Genomic DNA, 22,172 nt, shown 5'->3' with positions numbered 1-22,172 from the left:
GTCGCTTGAGAACATATTTTTTTAATAATTTTTTGACTTTTTTTAAAACTAAAATATGAGATTAAAAAAATTAAAATATATTTGGGATGACTTTTTGATTTTGATGAAAATATGTGCAAAATGTAAAGTGCATGGAAATGAATATTTGATTTTTTGGTATTTATTGACTTTTTAACTTTTGTAGTAATTTTTTCACTTTTAAATTAAAACATCAACTGCCCAAACAATGCCTAAGTACCAAAAAAAAAAAGAAAAGAAAAAGGGAAAGTACAAAACCATCCTTAAAATGATATAGTTTTAGAAGAATTATAGCTCCTCCAAACTTAAAAAGAACATCAATGGCAATATGGGTCCTCATGAAGATGTGGATATCTTGCTAATTATATATGCGAGATTAGAAGATTTTAAAGTTATTCCGTACTTGAGTCACATGTTATCTCAAAATTGGAGACAGAGAGAAGAATTTTTTTTCATAGAAAAGATAAAAACATATATTCTTTGGCTTAATTACATGAATTTAGGCTTTTGAACTTCGATGAGTATTGTGAGTTGTTTAAAATTGACAAACTAGGCATGCTAAACGTGATATATTTCTTCCTATCTAATTTTTGTTGGTAGCTTGTTGGGATCAACAGATGATGGGTCCTAATATGCTTTTTGACTACCAATCAGATCAATTGTTCAAAAATAATTAATGAAAAAGTGTATGATTCTAATATTTTTGGTCGCTTGTTGGGATCAACAGGTGATGGGTCCTAATATACTTTTTCACAATGATATGTTAAAAGCAGGGGAAATTACCAATTCAGATCAATTGTTCAAAAATAATTAATGAAAAAATATATGACTTTAATAATTAAAATTTATAAACTTTATCATTAATTAAAATAAAAAATTCATCCTCCAACTGATCTGTTATTTTCCCTTAAATTGTAATGGAAGAGGCATACGGAGTATTTTATAAATTTTGTTTAATTTTTTTATAGAATAGAGCTCCAACAAGATAAGTAATATAATAGATATCTTCTCTTGATTAGTTATATTTAGAGAGTCTAGGTAAACCAATTTATAGAGTGTTAGAGTATAGGGAAAGACTATGATACATATCTTTTTAAGAGGTGTGAATCATATGTATTTAATAACTATAGAAGTAAATTGTGCATTATAGAAGGGGTGACCTTTGGTTCAATGGTTAAGACTTGGCCTAATAACCTTAAGGTTATGGTTTCAAGTCTTGGGGCCACCACTTTGTGCATTATGCTAAAAGGTTAGGTGTGTACTCAATCTTTTCCCTCCCAAACACACATTAATGTGTACTAATTGGGCGTTGTTTTTTTTAGAAGTAAATTGTATAACTTTATACTTTCTGAGTCGTAACTATAAAAAAAAAGGGTTCATAATCAAACACAAATAATGCATAACTAAATATCTCAAAATAATATTATAATTAAAGAAAAAAATTGATCATAACTAAAGAAGAAAATAACGTAACTAAAAGTGCACATGGTATGAGATGTACGTAGTAGAATTCTTCTAGAGTGTATAGAGATGGCAATTTAAACCTAGCTCGATGGGGACCCGACTCTCCGACCTCGAATTGAGCGGTTTTTTCTCAAAAAATACTCTCGACGGGTTGGGAATGGTATTCAAAAATAAATCCTCAATGATATTTAGGCCAAGGACAGAGATACATTTCCTAACCTTAGACTAGGCCCGCCTCCGCCCCCGCTCCCGCTCATTTTAGCTCCTGATCCTGTTTATATATATATATATATGTGTGTGTGTGTGTGTGTGTGTTTTGTGTGTTTAGGGTTTGGTTAACACATAACACAAATAGAACATATGGCCTCCCCCCTCTCTCTCTCTCTCTCTCCCACACACACACGATTGCCGCTCCCTCACCACAGCTCCTTCCTTACTGCTGTTGTCCCTTACCGCCAATTTTCAAAGGATCCTCTCTCTCTCTCTCTCTCTCGTCCCCTCACCGATTTGGTAGGCAGCGGCTCCTCATCTCTTTCTCACCGGTGTCACTTCTCCCTCACAGCGTCATGGAGGTAGCTCCTCTTCCTCTCTCTCTCACTGACGGTGGCTCCTCCTTTCCCTCCCACGGTATCTCTTCGTCTCTCTCTCTCTCTCTCTCTCACGGTATCTCCTCTTTCTCTATCTCTTTCTCTCTCTCTCTCTCTCTCTCTCTGTTTTTTGGTTTTGTTCTTCGGATCTGGAAAATGATGAAGATGAAGATTAAGATATTGATGAAGATCTATTGTTGGTGAAAATGATGATGTTTTTGATTTGTTAGATCTGTTAGAGTTTAGATGTTGTTTGATTTGTTAGATGTTTTTTGAGCTCAGATCAGTTGTAAATGTTGTTATTGTTGATGATGTTGATGCTGTTTTTGGAGTTGGTTTTTTTTTTTGGCTAGGAAATTTTTGGGGTCGGGGAAACCCGATCCCCGTTGGGGCGGGGACGGCGGTGGTGATAGATTTCCCGTCGGGGATAGGGGTTGGGGATGGGGAAATTTTCACTATTGGGGATCGGGGACGAGGAGCGTGATCCTCGGCCCCGCCCCGGTCCGTTGCCATTCCTAAGAGTGTATACTAAGCAAAGTGATTAGGTAAAATACTTATTTTTGTACTTTTGTTATACAAAATGTCTATTAGGGTGTGTTTATTTGGACGGACTAGATAATGAGGGATTGTAATTCATCGGATTGTTTATCTTGGGATACATTGTCCCCGAATTATTTGGTTGGATTAGATTTATATCCTATGTTTGTTTAGTCATTGGATTAGATGTCTGAATTTGACTATTTTTAATGAATCTAATGTTTGGTTGGACGGATTGAATAAGGATAAATGTTTAAAAGACTATTTTACCCTTGTAATTTATAATTTTTATTTAATATATAATTTTAAATTTGTAATCTATAATTTATAATTTAACAACACTAAATTTTTTTAATTTATAAGGCCATAATTTTTAAATTATTATTTTCAGTTAAATTAAATTTATAATTTATATTTTTTATTTAATATATAATTTTAAATTAACAACACTAAAAAAATAATTTTATTTAATATATAAATTTAATTTTTTAACAACACTAAAAAAATTTAATTTATAAGGCCATAATTTTTAATTTATGATTTTTAATTAAATTAAATTGATAATTTATAATTTATATTTTTTATTTAATATATAATTTTAAATTAACAACACTAAAAAAATTATAAGGCCATAATTTATAATTTATAATTTATATTTTTTATTTAATATATACTTTTAAATTAACAACACTAAAAAAATAATTTATAAATGTTCAAAAGACTATTTTATCATTTTCCAATTGTTTATTAAGTAATAGCATGAGGGTAAAATGAACATTTCACACATTAGTCATGGGATGCCAATCCTATGGAAATAATCCCACCCCCCTTAGGATACAATAATCTCTCATATGAGGGATTAATAGTCTAGAGGAACTATTAATCCGGAGTAAAAAAATTGAACCAAATAATGAATTATTAGTCCCAATGAACTAATAGTCTAATCCCATAAAATAATCCCTCAAAACAAACACACTCTTAGGTCATGTTTGATTTACAAGACTAACAGTGAAGTATTAATAATCGTATTAAATTAGTGTGGTATTCACTATCCAATTGAATTAATATTCATTGGATTAATAATCCCACTCCTACCCCATTACTAATAATCCTACAAATTTGTTGAATTAATTATCCATTGGATTAATAATCTTAAACCAAAATGTTAAAACAAATATAGAATAATTGGGCCCATGGATTAATAATCCCAATCCTATGCTCCAATCCACCCAATCAAACATGCCCTTAGTGTTTTAGTGACTCTAATAGAGCAAAGCTAAATGCTTCCCAAACTAATTGTTCAGTAGTTCCATAGCACTATATAATATTGTTTATGTAGTGTTCAAAATTATTCGTATAGCACAAAATTTTATAAATGAAACACACTGCTTCACTTTTGTTAGGTAATTAGAGCATCTCCAACGGTGAACTTCTTTTTTCACCAAATTTGAGTAAAAAATGACTTATTTCACCAAATCTGATATCACTAGCTCCAATGGTGCATCAAATCCCGTGGGGCAACCGGTTGGTCGACCGGTAAGTGTAAAATTTTTTTTTTAACCCTTTTGAACTGTTTGAACCCACCTTTGTGAACCGGGGAAAGGGGCGACCGGCGGGTCGACCGGTCAGCCAATTTTTTTTTTTCCCTCCATTTCTGTTCCCAATTCTTTCTCCTATTTCTGTTTCCCTCCATTACATATATGTTTGGCATATGGATTATGTTCTCATATAAACCCATTATCCATATGCCAGGCAACTCCACACAATTAATACGATCATAGCTTAAACAAAATCGAGCATAATGAATGCCTTCAAATTTAAATCCATGATATTGACTTCATTTTCATCCTCTTCTTCTTCCTCTTCCTTTGATGATGAGTCTGATGATGATGAATATATCGTCACACTTTTAGGAGCTTATGAGTAGAATAATACTAGTATGCTTCAGATTCTTAAGTCAAGTGATAGTTCAAAGAAAATAGGTGGTTCTGTTGTAGGTCATAGATATATACACAGAGATAGAAGGCAGGGTCATGACAGATTGTTTGCAGATTATTTTGTTGCAAATCCTGTGTATTCACCTACAATATTTCGGAGACGTTTTCGAATGCGTCATCCTTTGTATCTACGCATTTTGAATGCAATCCAAGCACACAATTCATATTTTGTTCAAAAACAAGATGCAACTTATGTACTTGGATTATCTCCCCTACAAAAAATGACTTCAGCAATGAAAATATTATCATATGGTGTCGCAGCAGATGCAGTTGATGATTACATTCGTATTGGGGAAAGCACAGCAATTCAAAGTTTGCAACAATTTTGTAATTCAGTGATTGAAATTTTTGGAGAAGAATATCTGAGATCTCCGACGCCAACTGACATTGCTAGATTACTTGCTATTGGGGAAGTTCGGGGGTTTCCTGGCATGTTGGGAAGTTTAGATTGCATGCATTGGGAGTGGAAAAATTGTCCAAAGGCATGGCAAGGTCAATATGTAGGCCATCATAAAAAGCCAACCATTATTCTTGAAGCAGTAGCATCTTATGACTTATGGATTTGGCATGCATTTTTTGGAATGCCTGGCTCACACAATGACTTGAATGTGTTGGACCGATCGCCTTTGTTTTCTGATCTTGCGCAAGGTAAAGCTCCCCCTGTCCATTACACAATTAATGGACATAGTTACGATATGGGTTATTTCCTTGCTGATGGTATATACCCTCAATGGGAAACATTGGTTCAAACAATTTCTTCTCCTTAAGGAGCAAAGAGACAACATTTTGCAATGATGCAAGAGTCTGCCAGGAAAGATGTAGAGCGGGCATTCGGAGTCTTTTAATCTCGATTCGCAATTATAAGTGGTGCTGTACGTTATTGGGATTCGAAAATGCTTGCCAACATAATGAAGAGTTGCATCATATTACATAATATGATTGTCGAAGATGAGAGGGAGGAGCACCTTGATTTCAATTATGATATTTCATCAACCAACACACCAGTGCAACTTTCTTCTACTCCTACCAATGACTTCCAATCATTTTTGTCTCGTCATTTAGGTATTAGAGATAAGGATGCATATCATGCCCTCCGTAATGATTTAGTAGAACATATGTGGCATCTTCATGGTGAACACTAAATTTACCACATCAATACATGTAATTTTGTTTATAGTTTTGGAATGGAAGATTCTCTTGTTTGTAATCTTCATTATGATGCACTATATTAACTAAGTAATTCAGAAGTTATGTGATGATGTGCTGTTGTAATATTCAATCTTTTATATTCAGAATTGTGCAGTGTTCAGTTCATGACAATTACAAATGATAATATACATAACTTAATCAGTTACAAATGATAATTTCACATAAAATTAATATGATTTTTTTAAATTCTGTGTTGATGTGCCACAAATGATAATACCACATCCATTTATGCACATTTCATAATCATGTCTTAAATGATAATTTAATAATAATATATTAAATTACCGATATTTATGTGCATAATCATAATTTCTTCAATTACTGATGTTGAAGTGTATAATCATAATGTCTTCTTTTACTGATGTTGATCTGTATAATCATAATTTAATAATAATGTCTTAAATTAGTATTCTTAATTCAAGGTCAATTCTTAAATTACTGCATATACAAATTTATACAAATTTATTGATGTGGCATTGATTTACTGATGCTGATCTTGCCATTCATTTATTACCTCACTTAAAATGCATTCAACATACAAGATTAAAAAATACATAATAAGCCATTCATTTAGTCAGTAGATAAATGCATTTCACCTACAAATCATAATGTCTTCAATTATTTATGTACACACTGCATACATTTGAACCACCTACCATTCATTTTACACACACCGCCTACCGTTCATTGAATGCATTCCATCTACCATACCTTATTTTACACACTGCATACAGTTGTTGAGTATTAATTCCCTCACCACCTACCTCAAGAATGGAGCCTCTATATCAGCTCAAATTTATATACAAACCTGCCATCAAAAAATTAACAACTTTCACTGAATACCTCTGCCCACAGATTGCCTCTAAGAACATAGTCAGTGTATTCCCTCCACCACTACCTTCAAATTTGGCTTTTAACCAAGCTTTTGGCTTTTTTAGACAAATGATTTGGGAAGTTGGTAAAAAGTGACTTTTGACTTTTTTGATTAATATTTGTTTATGATGTCAAATCATAATAAAATGACTAAACTACCCCAATTTATTTAAAATGTTTATAACTTCATCTATGTAACACATTTTGACCCATGAGGGGTAAAATTGTAATTTCACCGTTGGCTAAAAACCAACTTCCCAAATGAAAAAAAAGTCAAAAAAGCCAACTTTTGACTTTTGCTACTAACCAAAAAAAGTGACTAAAAACTATGTTGCCAAAATAAGCCTCAGTGTAGTGTAAGTGTGAATCCACAGACAGAGCAAGGGAAACCATTTGAATCAAGAAAGGCAGGAACAGAAACAAGAAGGCAGCATCCAAGAGGTAGTATGCTGCATAGTGAAAGGCACGGGTCAATCGGTTGGTCAACTGGCCCTGTTTTTTTTTTTTTTTTTTTTTTCAGTGTGTATGCTGTATTTGTTCAATTTTATATTTTATTTGTTCAAGTTTAACTTTCTCAAGAGCATGAAATTCATGTTTGAATCAAACTTTATGTTCAATATTTTAAAACATAAAATTGTTCAATATTTTAAAAATTAACAGAACTGTGTGTTCAATTACTGATGCTGTTCAACTTTAACTTTCTCAATATTTTAATCAAACTTTCTGTGGTACTGGCATATGATGATTTTTAGGATTATTCATACAGAACTGTAATTCATACAGCATATTCACTATTGACTTTTAGGGTAATTAAAAAAACATGTAATACGAAAATAACATGTAATTAGTATGCATACTGAAATATGGTAATGTTTTTCCATTTTAATATGCATTGTAATATTAAGACTATATTCATTTGAAATTCAACAGATTTTGACATCATGCCTAGAACTAAAAGAGCGAGAGCACAAGTTGGTGAAAGTTCCAACCCTCTACGACGCGAAGAACAACGGCCTCAAATTCAGTCATATCCTACTGATGATTTTCACAGTGAGAGTCATGCACTAGCCTTTCCAAACTTCTCTAGCCGACCGATTGTAACAGGAGGAGGGTAAATCTTCCATCTCAATATGATGCACTATTAATTAGTGAACTTGAAGCAATAGGATGGCTAAACTTAATTAATTTGCCCCACAGGGTATATCCACGGCTGGTATCTCTGTTTTATGTTCACCTAAGAGGTACTCAGGAAGAAGATGGAAATTTTACTCTTTTGTCATATGTGAAAGGAAAGGGTATACAGTTTGATACTCCTATTTTGGCAAGCATTATTGGAGTTGAGTTAGGTGATGAAAATATTCATTTTTAGACTGAGGCTGAGTTAGCTAATATCGTTGGTAATGCTACTGATGTCTATACTACTATTTGTCGGAACAGATTTACTGGGACTAGTTTACAAGCAAGACATTTAAAACCTTATCTTTGGATTCTCCACCGGTGGATTGTAGAAAATGTCACTTCAAAAAAAGGACATTATGATGCGGTCCCATATTTTAATGCCTATTTGTTATACTGTTTTGAAGTTGGTCAGAAGTTAGATTTGTGTTACATAATTATGAAAGAAATGATACTGGCAAATCAAGGTCAATTCACGGGTCGGTCATTACTGTTTGGGGCATTCTTAACAAAAATTTTCAAACATTTTAAGGTTAACCTTGTAGATGAAATGGATATCAAAATTCGTTCACCAATTAATCAGTATACAGTGACCCGTGTTGGTGCAGCCTCCAATTTAATGGGAAGTGTTAATGCTCCAGAAGATTCAGAAGATGAAGTCCCAGAAGATGATGCACCAGAAGATCCTCATGCCAATGTGATGTCATCAACTGAACAACCTCAATATTGGACTGAGTTTTTGGCCATGGAAGAACAATGTTATAATTAACGCGTTCAATGGGAACATCAAATGGCTAATCAGGTTAATTCGTTGGGTACTCAGTTTGATATATTTGCCACTGCACAGAACTCATTAATTCAACAATTTGGTGATTTCCATGTGGACATTGATATCGCGTAGATACGATTGAGCATCGCATAAATGACATATACCATCACTACTACCCTTCTGCACCACCACCACCAGATAATGACTGTTGATGTGTTTCACATTATTTATTTGTACTGTTTTGTATTTTGTTGTTTTAACAACCTTTTGTTGGGTCAATGTGTTAAAGAGGACGACATTAATTAAAACCTATTCAGTTATGACCATTGGCCTATGCAGTTATTATCACTTTATATTGTAGTTTTTCATTTTAATGCCTAGTTGACAAAGGACATGATTATGTACATCCTGAAAATGCTACACAAAGGTCATTATCCAGTTATGATTCCTCTGGTACAAATCATGTTATAGTAGTCAATGACGTCACTTTAAATATCATTTTAAAGAAGACGAGGTTAATTAAAAAAAAAAAAACACATTGAACTACAGGCCAAAGATCTCCCTATGCAAAAAACATGGCAATAATTAGATATTGAACTTGAAATATGGAAAAAATACGTATCGGGGGAAATTCATAAAACCAATAAAACTAACCAATACAAGTTAGACGTAATATTTTTAAATAATAAAACCAATAGATGAAATCCACAAATACAAAACCTTTCAAGGCAATCTGTTAGTTGTTCGAAATAAAATCTGTCATTGAATATCTTCATAGTACGCCCTTTGCATAGGATTTAAAATTGTCATGTCCATTGACATAATTTTATAATCTTAATTTCGTTGTTCTCTTTCATTCATCATAGATAGGAGTTTTAGTTGTTTCTCCCTATCTTCGGCCCTTCTTCGACGCTCTGCAGCCTTCTGCTCACGATCTATCGCCTTTTGTTCATCTCGCTGAATAGTTCTAGCAGAGATAGTTGATAACACTTCAACAATTTTGGATTGGTTAGCAGCCATTTCATCAAATCTACTATCGTGCGTTGTTTGATTCTTCAACTTCTCTTTCGCTGCCTTCGTTCCAATTGGCCGTGTTGATGTATTAGATGGTTGTTTGTGCACCGCATTATTCTGGTTGGATTGAGAAACCTCATATTCACTTGGTGGATTCGAACATGGATCAGAATGTTGCGTGCTTCTTTTTGATAGAAATTCATCCCATTTACAACTTTGGCGCAAAATCTTCCAACATGTATCAAATGTGAAGTGCTTTTTCTGTATTGCATGATACATCCGCTTCGCTCCAGTGACCTACAAAAAAAAATTACAAAGATTTCAATAACAAGTATACCTTTAAAAAAGAAAATTAATATTTAATAACACAAATAAATTTTACCATATCTGCCTCAGTTGTTCCACTTTGTTGCCTCAGTTGAATTTGTTCAAGAAAACTACAGAATTTATTAATTGCCTTTTGCATGGCAGACCAACGGTGAGTCAAAGAAATACGATTTCGATTTGATTCACTACTCAATTGTGAATTAAAATAAACAAGTACTCATTCCCAAAATATAGCCATAGTTTGACTATTACCAGTAATGGGATCTTGAGAGACTGCTAACCAAGATCTACATAAAGTTTCATCTTCTATAATTGTGAATGCTTTACCACGAGAAACACAAGAAGTTTCTGAAATAAAATGATTATCACTGTTTTGCGTGTTTTGTTCTCGTGAAGATTCTGACATAAAATTAATATAAGTGTTGTGCTCAAACATTTGTGATTCCTCAAACATTTCGAAATCTTCCATAGTTTAGAAAAAATACAATACACTTGCTGAAAAATATTGTAATGATATAAAGCTGAAACTCAGAATCAGATAATTTAATCAGATAATATTAATTAAAATTTCAAGGGAAACAAATATCTAATGACACAAAAGAAAAAAAATTCACAACATATAAATGCTATTCTGAAAATGAAATACTCTGTCAGTTTGATATAGAAATCAGATCTATTTTATAAAGCACATCATCAACGGTAAATTTTCAAAATACTCTGTCCATCCAACGGTAAATTATTGTAACAGCTAGTTGTGAAATATGTATGTCAAATATATAGGGAATTTAAATTTATATCACCCTTCAAATTATTCATAATCCACAAATTAACCTATGTCCAAATAAACTAGCTCAAACAAGTTGAAACCAACCAGTTCAAACCTGTTCTTGCTAGTTGTGCACTGTAGCCGAATTGCCCAACCCGGTCGACCGGTTAGTCAACCGGCCGGTCAATCGGCTGACCGGTTGCTCTCCAACGATCACGCGAGGCAGCAGTTCAAACCAACCAGTTCAAACCAACCAGCTGAGGATTCAAATGAACCAGTGGCTTAAATGGTGCAGTGGTCGTCCGGTTGGTCAACCGGCTGGGGAACCGGCTGGTTGACCGGTTCCTCCCTCCAACGGTCACACACAGTGTTTTGGTGAAATCTGTATGTTGTCCTCAGTTTGATGAATTGTTTGGTGAAATATCAATTTGATATCGATTTGGTGCAACCATTGGAGCACCAAACAGTAACTTTTTCATCAGAATTTAAATTTGATGTCAACTTTGATGAACCGTTGGAGATGGTCTTAGAAAACAAAAATTGATCCTGTTTATTGTGATTTCTCATAAATCAAGAAAATCAATTTGAGAAGTATTTATTGATTTTTCAACTAAAATTGGGCTTGTTTGTGTAATTTATTATAAGTTTAAGATTGATAATAAAAAAATAAAAGTCAAAAGCACTTCTCCTCCAATTTTTAAATAAACTATTTTTAAAAAAAACTTATTTAAACTATTTTTACTTAAACTATTAAAAAAAAAACTATACCGAATAATTTACTGTGAATTCTCAGATTAAAATAAATTATAATGTTCTCATTTATCTATATCTATCTATATATTATATAAGTAAAAGGGGATTTTTAATGAGAAATGTTATGAGAGTTTCAATATTTCATACTAATTTTCTTGATTTTTTTTAAAAAAAAATTTAACAATTAAAAAATTCCTCATTGGCTAGTTTCTATTTAACTTTTATTTTATAAATCCACATCGGGAAAAGAAAGAAAAAGTTAATTGTTTCACTTACATAAAGTGAATTTTATACTCCATTGAATTGTTTCACTTACATAAATGAAACTTATACTATCATTTAATATTATAATATTGTGTATGCTTTAGTTTAAGACAGTTTAAATTTTAATAAAATAATATTTAAAATTTTTAATTAATTAATTATTGTGTAAATTAGTTGATCTTTCAACCTAGTTGATTAAGTTGAACTGTTTCCGATTTGAATGATTCGCTAGTTTAATCGTGATTTTAGTAGTTTTATCAAAATAAAATGATTATATTTGTTTGATTCGAAATAAATTAAAGATTGACCGAATTAAAAATTGAATGACTGAAATTGCTTGATTAGAAATAAGCTTTCCGCCTAAATAATTGTTAACTTTCATTTACAATCCCACGTCGAAAAAAGAAGGAAAAAATGAATTGTTTCACTATATAAACCTTATGCTGACATTTAATATTGTAATGTTGTGCATGTTTCAGTTCAAGACAGTTTAAATATTGAAATTAAAATAAAATTTTTAATTTTTAATTAATTAATTTTTGTATAAGTTGGTTAAGATTTGTTTGATTCGAAATAAACTAAAAATTGACCTAATTAAAGATTAAACGGTTGAGATTGCTTGATTCGAAACAGACTTCTCACTCAAACAATTATTAACTTTTATTTTACGCAATCTCACGTCGGGAAAAGAATGAAGAAATGAGTTATTTCACTTATATAAAGTGAATCTTATACTCCTATTTAATATTGTAATATTGTGTATATTTCAGTTGAAGATAGTTTAAATTTTAAAATCAAATAAAATTTAAAAGTTTTAATTAATTAATTTTTGTGTAAGTTGGTTGATTTTTTGATGAATTTTATTAAAAATATATATATTGTTTTATTTCTAAAATATATGTTTAAATTTTATGACAAATTTTAATATAGAATAAACTAAAATTAAAAAGTTTATAAAACAAAATGTATTTTCATTTTATCATAAATATAGTTTTTTAAATTTATTCTATTTTTTTTTTCATCTTTATCAATTAAATTATGACATTTATTTTTTATTACAAATTTAAAATATACAATTAATAACATAACAATTACAATATATATTCTAATAAAATAATTAAAATTTAATTTATTTTTTTATACTTTTAAATAAATTTTATATTAAAATTATTTTTAATTATTTATTTGGCCCGTGGGTAACACGGTTCTTATGTTAGTTTCAATTACAACGAACAACCCATTGCTACTAGCGCAATCTAATTGTAATTGACAACATTAGCGGTCAAAATGCCGCGTGTGCGGTCAACACGCTTTCCAATATAATATACCGTTGTACTAGTAAAGTTCAAATGGTCAAACATTTGCATTAATGACATACTTACCCTCCGTCTGGACCATATGGCAAAAATAATAATAACATAGCCATGATAGAGATCCCCTCCAATCACCATCTCCACAACTCCACAGACACGTGGCCGGTGGTGATTGGAGGAGCAAGAAAAAAAGAAAAAGAAAATGTAACCAATGAGAAAGAGAGGGGGTCAAAGGTGGTGGGGAGAAAGGGGGCATGAAACATTTTTGATAATAATAATAATAATAATAATAGTTGTGTTATTTTATTTAGATAAAAAAAAATGATTTTATTTTATTATTGATGGGCATAGTCCGAGAAGGCCTAACCCATGGCTACCCTAGGTTGTCTAGATAATTACTTAGTTATCTTTATAAAACCTAGCAAATAAGGCTCAACAGGAAACCTAACCGAGAATAGAGAATCCATAGTAGTTCAAACTTAGTCACAACTAGACATGTGTTGAGTAGGGAATTAGCCACTTGACAAATAAAGATTTTGCAGAATTATTAAGCCCACGCACTAAGCATCAAATGAGATTGTCAAAGTATTAAATGCAACAAGACTTCTCGTTCTGGGACGTTATGAAACAACCATGGCCAACGACAAATAGGTTGCAGGCTTTTGGCCAATGGGACAGTATGAATGGACAAGAAAATGATTAGTAAGAGATATAAGGAAGCTTATGAGGAACGTTTTGGCAACAAGTAATTCACTCTCTCTCTCTCTCTCTCTTTCTTTCTACTCTTAACCTTCTCTCTAAAAACTATTATTCTGACCACATCTTCATCTAATTTGATTGTTGGAACCATTTCCATTTCAGAACCTTTCTACTGGACTTGTTGCAGGTGTAATTAGGAAGATGAAGGGTAGCCATCCCGTGGAGCGTTTTGATCAATCCGACCTATATCTTGCCTAGGGCTAGCCTTGAGGTAAGGCGACTAAGAAGGTTGTCTCGGGCTCCCAATTTTGAACAAAATTTAGGGGCTCCAACTAGGGAAGTGTATTATGTCGTGTTATTTCATAATTACTTCAATATTAGCTCAATTTATTTATTTTCATGTTGTTGTATGGTGCTATTTTGATTCGTGTCCGATTAATGTTTACTGTGAAAACTTTCACTTTTAGTTAAAAATAACTTAACAAGTGTATGGAGAGATTAAAATTTTTCCCATAAGTTGAATTTTATAAAATTTATTTCTACTAAATAAAATTATTCATAGACTGTTTGATTTTAATTCAATTGCATTTTTCTAATTAAAAAAATTGTACCTTATTACTATATACCTATTTTTTACTAGGTTGACTCTAAAATAGGTAACAAAAAAAAAAAAAAAACATATCTTAAATGAAAAAAAGATATTAGTCTTAATTATTATTTTACATACTTATTTATTCAGTTAGATGGAATTAAATAAAAGATTAAAAAAATGTCATGGTATCCCTTAGTGAACAAACTAATAATTTATGTTATTGAGTCGTGTCATACTTGGATTCATGTTGAAAAATAGTCAACCCTCACTTGCTAAACTTATATATTGCTTGAGTTGTGTTGAAAATTCTTATCCTTACCCCCAATTAATTTTAGTTATTATAGTATTGGTAAGCTAAAAAATAAAAATTCGATTCAACTAATTGAAGTTAAAATATTATATATATATATATATATATATTTGTTATCTAAATTTTGTTAAATTGTAATGCAATAGAAATAAATTTTTATCCTTTTTGTTTTATCCAAACAATTATTTATGTATTTATTTATTTATTTATTTATTTTGGATAATGATATATGAAGGGCCCAATTTAAAAAATTCGTCTTAGGCTCCTAATAATTCAGGGTCGGCCCTGATCATGTTGACCAGACTGCATTATCAATTACCATTATATTTGGATGAATAAGAAAGTAAAGCATATAAAAGAGATATAAGTGAAATTTATTTTTCTTCCTTTTATATTTTAAAGGATAATTTTGATATTATAAATATTTTACAATCAATTAATTTATTTTTCACCAAATCTTATCATTTTTTGTGAAAAGTGAAATAGGCTTAATAAGAAAGTGTTATTTTTTTTCATCATTTCTCCCCATTTATCATTCAACTTACAAATCAAACATAAGAAATTTTTTTCTTTCTCATAATTTTTTTTAGTCATTTTTCATCAAATCACTTCATTTAAAAGGACTGATGTATTTTGCCTAATTTACATAATCATACAAAAAAATATACAAAGAATGACATGGTAGAATTTTAAATCAATCATTAGAAACAAAGAGTCCTAAAAAATATATTTAATTACAAAACTAACAAGCCTCATCATCTATAGCATTTTCTTTATATTATTGTTGCAGAAAATCAATCATTGGAAAATAAAGAGTCCTCAAAAATATATTAATTACAATCATCTATGGCATTTTCTTTATATTCTTGTTGTTTCATTGACACTTTGACAAAACGACGGGAGCAGTTCTCCAACCCCACCTATATTATATTTATAAATAAACTATATTATATTTATAAATAAATAAATAAATATTGGATTAATATTGGATTGATTAAATTAATTTAATATTCGCATATCCTTTATAGGTCACCTTTCTCTGCTACCAGCCGCCCAAGCATACTACAAGAAGTTCTTTATATTATATGTGGCTACATGCCATATTAATAGTAGGTACACCCTATTATAAGTTGTTTTCATGTTTTTATATTTTTAGTGCTTTTTTTTATATTTTAATTTTATATTTTAAATTTTTAAAATATATCTAATTTAAATGTACTTAAAATAAAAAAAATGTATGAAGAAATCTAAACGAATTTTCACTAAAGACAAAGGGGGTGTTTGGTGCAGCTTTTTTAAGCCAACTTATGGCTTCTGGCTTTTAAAAAGTTATTTTGGACTGTTTGGTTAAACTTATTTCAAACAGCTTCTGATTCTAACAACTTATTTTAAGTCAAAAAAGCTGATTCTGAGAAGCTGCTCACCCCTTGCTTCTGATTATCAGCTTCTGCTGTGGACATGTTAATTCACGGTTATACTCTTAGATTTTTTTATTTTTTATTTTTTTAAAAATAGAAAAAGACTCAAATGGACTATTAAATATTATTATTATTTTTTATGAAAAATGTAGACAAATAGTGAATAATAAAAAATAAAAATTAATTGAAAAAGCTACTTCACAGCTTATTTAACAAACACTACTCAGCAACTTAAATCTATAATCCAACAGCTATACCAAACAGATTAACCGCTTCTGATTAAAGTCATAATCTATAATCTGTTAAGCTATAATCTATAATCTGTTTTAACAGCTACACCAAACACCACCAAAGACATGAAAATGTACTAATTTATATATTTTTTTGGTATTTTTTTTTCAATTTTCTTCACAAGTATTTTATTTTTTAAGTGCATTTAAATTAAGTGAATTTAATTTTTTTAAAAATTTAACTAAAATATGAAAAAAAATTCAGAAAAGACAAAAAATACAGGAAAAACAAGAGAGTTAAAAACTGAATTTGAGTTTAAAAACCAAAAATGCATGTGCTCTTATAATATTAGAGTGACATTTTTTTAGGTGCAATTTATTTTAGGTAAAAAGTTGATAGATTATAATCCGAATCTAAATGCACCTGTTCTCCAATTTCATGATAATTAATTTTTTTTAACAAACAACTTAAGTAATTTTTTATTCATAAAAATAATAATAAAAAATTTAAAAATTGTTGAGAAATCCATTTCTAAGGGATATATGGCACTAGGTCCGCATATTGTTTCATTTTAATTGTAATGACATGATTAATGAAATTATTTGGTGAAAAATACAAATTATTGTTTTGAAAAATTATTATTTTTATTTTCTTTTACCCACTGGTGCCGAACTACTAGTCACCGGTAAAGATACTGTAGGTGGCTGCGGTCGACAGTTGGTTCTAGTGGTGATATGAACATATAAGTAGAATATGTAGACATATAAGAAACACATGGACAAATATGTGACACTAGATAAGCAAGTGAACATATAGGGAGATATATAAGTGACACTAGACAAATAGGCGAATAGTTGACAGATAGACAGATAAGTAGGGATAATGCAATAATTATTATTCTTATAGTTCGAGAAGATTATAGATGAAAATTTTAAAACTAAATTTATAACTCGAATTCCTTAAAAAATTGTACCAAAAAAAAGAGAAGAGAAAATTAGTTTACAATCCCTCTCCAATTTTACTAATTATATAAGTCCACAATATTTCTTTTGTAGTCTAAGGTCCCTCATTCCCATACCCTTATATCACACTTACACTCTCATTCTCTCTCTACTCTCCTCTGTTTCTACTCTCTCCTCTCTCTCTAGGGTTTCGATTGCGTGAGAGAGAATGAGAAGACAATGAGGACGATTATTGCTCCAATGAAGATTCCGATCACTGCAAGTTCCAGTTCCAATTCCAATTCCAATTCCAATACCAATTTGAATAGTAGAGATAAAAGCTCTAAACTCACCAAAAAGAACTTCGATTTTGAGGATATCCTAAAGAATGAGTATGTTCGAATCAAGTCCTACACTGATCAAACACTTGTCCTACAAGATTAGAAGAAAGTCCAACAATCTATCAAGGAAGGTATATCTGAAGAATCCCTTTATCTACTTATGTCTATGGCTTGTCATTTGCTGAACCCTGGCTGACCATTATCTCAATTCCATTCTCCCTTCCTAAGCAAAGCTCTAATCGACTAATCCCATAAGGAAGGTACCTAGAATTCAACTTAGTTGCCTAGTAAATTTCCTGTAAGTAATTTCTATTGTTTATTTTTCTTGTAAAAAATTAAATAAGTTTTCAATTGATGTAATATTTACAGTGAATCCTCTCTTCGAACAATTATCTATGTCTGTTCTCATGCCCAGTTAGGGAAATGATTGTAAACAATTTTCACTAGCTTGAGATTGTGAAGAATTTTCTTTGGTTTAAAATTGTGAACAAACACAGAGAAATTTCTTTGGTTTGATTAAAATTTCTCTAATTTGGTTAAAACAATTTCTCTGGTTTAAAATTGTGAACAAATACAGAGAAATTTATGAACAAAGCCATAGAAATTCTCTGCGAACAAAGAAAGCTAGATAAATTTTAATTTTCTCTAGATTTCTCTGGTTTGAGTTTAGAGAAATTTCAATTTTCTCTGGTTTAAACCCAGAGAATTTTTTTGGGAAGTTCAAAATTTTTCTAGACAGAATTTCTCCAAAAAGTCTAAAGAGAATTTATTTGGGATCGAAATTTCTCTGGATCGATAAAGGATTTTAGACATTATGAAAATATTTCTTTATGTTATAAATCTTAATATTAGAAATTCTAAAAAAATTCAAAAAAAAAAAAAAAAATTACGCCAAACATGTAACCCTAAATAATTTTTTGGGGGGCCAAAGCCATGGACCCATAGTCCATGAAAATTTCACGGAACATTGAATGCACAATGAATTAAAATCTCATTACACTAATCCAATCTAAAAATAGATAGAGTGAGGTCCAAAAAAAGGCTACAGAGGGTCCAACCTAACCACCAAGAAAAGTTGTATGGAAAGGTCTCAAGTCTCTTTTTCTAGCTCTAGCTGGCTTTTGTGATAAGACACATATTTCCACAATTCACACTTTACAAAATCTATCTTTTATATGAAGAGGAAATGAGCGGTTCAAAAATAAATAAATATATATTTATATAATAAGGGAGGAATGAGAGCCAATAATACTGAGGTCAAACAAGTTTTGTCAAGAGGAGCAGGTATATGTGCTTCTACTACCACTTTTTGTGCCTTCTTCAAAACTCACATGATGCATGTACTCACATCATGACACATGACTTTATCAAAAGAGCACATACCCTCCTTGACTTCCTCAACCGTTTCATTAAATATAGACATAATAATGTAGGACAAGTAATTAAAGAGTTTCTAGTACAATTTAATTGAAGAGTTTCTAGTACAATTTAAAAGAACTATTAGAGATTATAATAATATGAATTATTCATTTTATAATTTTTTTATATATATATCATTTGCTGAAACAATTAATTTAATATGATAATTATAATAATTATATTTTATTTTATTATGTTTATCCATAAAAAAAAATAATGGTTTACTTTTAAAATGGGTAAATTACACTGACACCCCATAATATTTGGTCCAATTACATCTTATCCATGGACGTTCTAAAAATTACATTAATATTACAGTGGTTAATAGTCTTATTTCACAAACTCTCTTACTTATATAAAAGTCAACAACTCTTAACAGAAAAATAGAGAAAATTATATTGAAAAAAAAGAGTAAAGTAAAGCAAAGCAAATGGAGAAAAAAAAAATAGAGGCAGTAAAGCAAAATAAGAAAAGAGAGAGTGTATAAGTTCAATATTTTCATTGTGTCTAAATAATTACAATAACAGAAGAGTTAGTATAATTTCTTAAATATAAAAAATTAATATTTATTAAACTCAAACCTCAGGTTGTTTAAGTGTAATTTACCATTTAAAAAACTTATGTCGTCATTGACTGACTTGATTATTTTAATAAATAAACATAACAATGTAGGACAAGTAATTAAAGAGTTTCTAGTACCACACTGGAATGGCAAAAATCTAAAAAAAGATTAATAAAAAAAAAAAAAAGAAGAGGTCAAGCTAAGATTATTGATTCAAACTATTGAGGTTTGGCAATTTGGAAAAGCAAACTAAAAAATATTTGAAATTTGGCAGTTTCTTCAGATGCGACTAATTAACACAACTCATCGATTTTGTGTTAGGTTTCAAATTTTTTATTTTATTTTTCTATTTTAGAAATTTTTTTGTTTTAATTATGACTTTGCTTAAGAATTTTGATTTCCTTGTTTCAGTACATTTCATAGATTAAGTAGTATTCAAATTTAAGCTTAACTTAAATTTACTATTTTCAATATTTTTTTTTAATTTTTACCTATTTTGTGTTTTACAATGATTAAAATTAATCCATTCTAAATAGAGATGTAAAATACAATCGGAGGCAACTCATTTAATAATATTTCAATTTTTTTTTCCTTGTAAATTCAAGGTTTTTTTGGGCACTCGGGCTAAAAGTTCATATTTGAAATTTTGGGGAGAGTTGCTTCAATCTCTATTATTTTTTATACATAATAATAATAATGATAATAATAATAATTTAGAAAATTATATTACTTTCACCTATTTGTCTATTTGTCTATAATATATCTATTCACCTATCTGTCTGTGTCCATTTATAGCCCCGTTTGGTAGAGCTGTGGGAAAGTGATTATTATTATTATTATGTGTCCATAACTATGAACATAAGCTGATTTTTGACTTATAAATTAAGCTTCTCTTCTCCCACTCAAAGAATAAGTTGATTTTTGACTTACAAAAAGCTATAAGTTGTATCGTTAAACTGAACCAAACACATCAAATAGCTTAAATTAAGCTAAAAACTGAAATAAGCTGGAAATAAGTTCTACCAAACAGGGCTTATGTGTCCACATTTTCACCTATTTGTCCACTGTAGGTTGCTGGCATCGTTTTTGGTGACCACAAATTTTACAGCAACTTTTCGATGAGTCGCTGGTGGTAACAGTGGGCGGCGATTGATAGTAATTTGTGAGAATAGAAAAAGAAAATAAAAATAAAAAAGTAAAAAGGTCCAAAAAAAAAAAAACATTGAAAATAATAATTTGTAATTCTCATGAATATATGTCATTAATTATACTTTTAAAACAAAAATAAATCAAATCCTTATAATACATTCATAAAAGGGGTTGGCTTCCCTCCAGTGACAGGAGGGTACTGTTGGGCTTGTAGGGGCCCACCAGGGATCCTATTTCGATAATTTGAACCGTTCAATGTGTAAAACTCATCCAATATTATATGTCAGTAAAAATCAAATTGATCGGATATCGATAGTTACGTGATCAAATTAGTTTTGTATAAAAAAAATGGGCGATGAAAAAATAAACGGTTGACAGAAATCTGATCCGATGAGATAGCTATCAATATTCGATCAATGTAATTTTTTTATAGGCATATAATATTTGGCGAGTTTTATACATTGAACTGTTTGTATTATCGAAACAAGACTCATAATAGGTCCTCATAAACCCAACAGTACCCTCTAATCTGATCACGGACTGAAGAGAAGGCCAACCCATCATAAAAATAGACTAGTTACCATTTTTGGAGGGATGAATTAGAGACGCTTCGAGTGTGTTTGGTAACGTTTACGCTTTCAGTTTATATTTACAAAAATTTTATAAACTGGTTTTTGTTTATTTTTAGAAAAATATAAACTGCAAACGTGTTTGGTAATTGACAAAATATTTAAAAAATATAAAAAGAATGAGAAATAGCAAGTGGCGGCACGTGGCGGCGAAAGACGGTGGTGGAAAGTGATGACGGTGGGTGGTGGGTAGCTGGTGGTGGCGGGTGGGTGACGGTGGCGGGTGGTGGGTGGTAGCGAGTGGGTGGTGGTAGTGGTGGTGGTGGCGGGTGGTAGGTGGATGGCGGATGGTTGGTGGTGGTGGTGGTGGTGGTGGCGGGTAGGTAGCGGGTGGTGGTGGGTGGGTGGGTGGGTGGGTGGGTGGGTGGCGGTGGCGGGTGGTAGCGAGTAGGTGGTGGTGGGTGGTGGTGGCAAGTGGGTGGCGGATGGTGGTAGATGGTGGCGGATGGGTGGTGGGTGGGTGGATGACGATGGCGAGTGATGGGTGGTAGCAAGTGGGTGGTTGTGGTGGTGGTGGTGGCGGCGGGTGGTAGGTGGTGGTGGCAAGTGGCGGGTGGTGGCGGGTGTTGGTGGTGGTGGTGCTGGTGGTGGGTAGGTGGGTAACGGTAGTGGGTGGTAGGTGGTAGCGAGTGGGTGGTGGTGGTAGTAGTGGTGGGTGGTGGCGGGTGGGTGGTGAGTGGTGGTGGCAAGTAGGTGGCGGGTAGTGGTGGCAGGCGGTGGATGGTAGTAGCGGGTGGATGGCAGGTGGGTGGTGGGTGATGGTGGTGGTAGCGAGGGGTGGATGGTGGTGGCGAGTGGGTGGCAGGTGGGTGGT

The 22,172-nt window shown here is 31.5% G+C and overlaps 1 pseudogene; it reads right to left on the bottom strand.

The window, feature by feature from the left end:
* Positions 1-22,172, bottom strand: part of LOC114315300 (GDSL esterase/lipase 2-like) — a 142,760-nt pseudogene that overhangs the window by 65,211 nt on the left and 55,377 nt on the right.

Source organism: Camellia sinensis, chromosome 4 (genome assembly GCF_055761805.1).
Source record: "Camellia sinensis isolate YWXY chromosome 4, ASM5576180v1, whole genome shotgun sequence".
Lineage (NCBI taxonomy): Eukaryota > Viridiplantae > Streptophyta > Magnoliopsida > Ericales > Theaceae > Camellia > Camellia sinensis.
The sequence above is the reverse complement of the archived record's forward strand: the minus strand, read 5'-3'. Positions and strand labels throughout refer to the sequence as shown.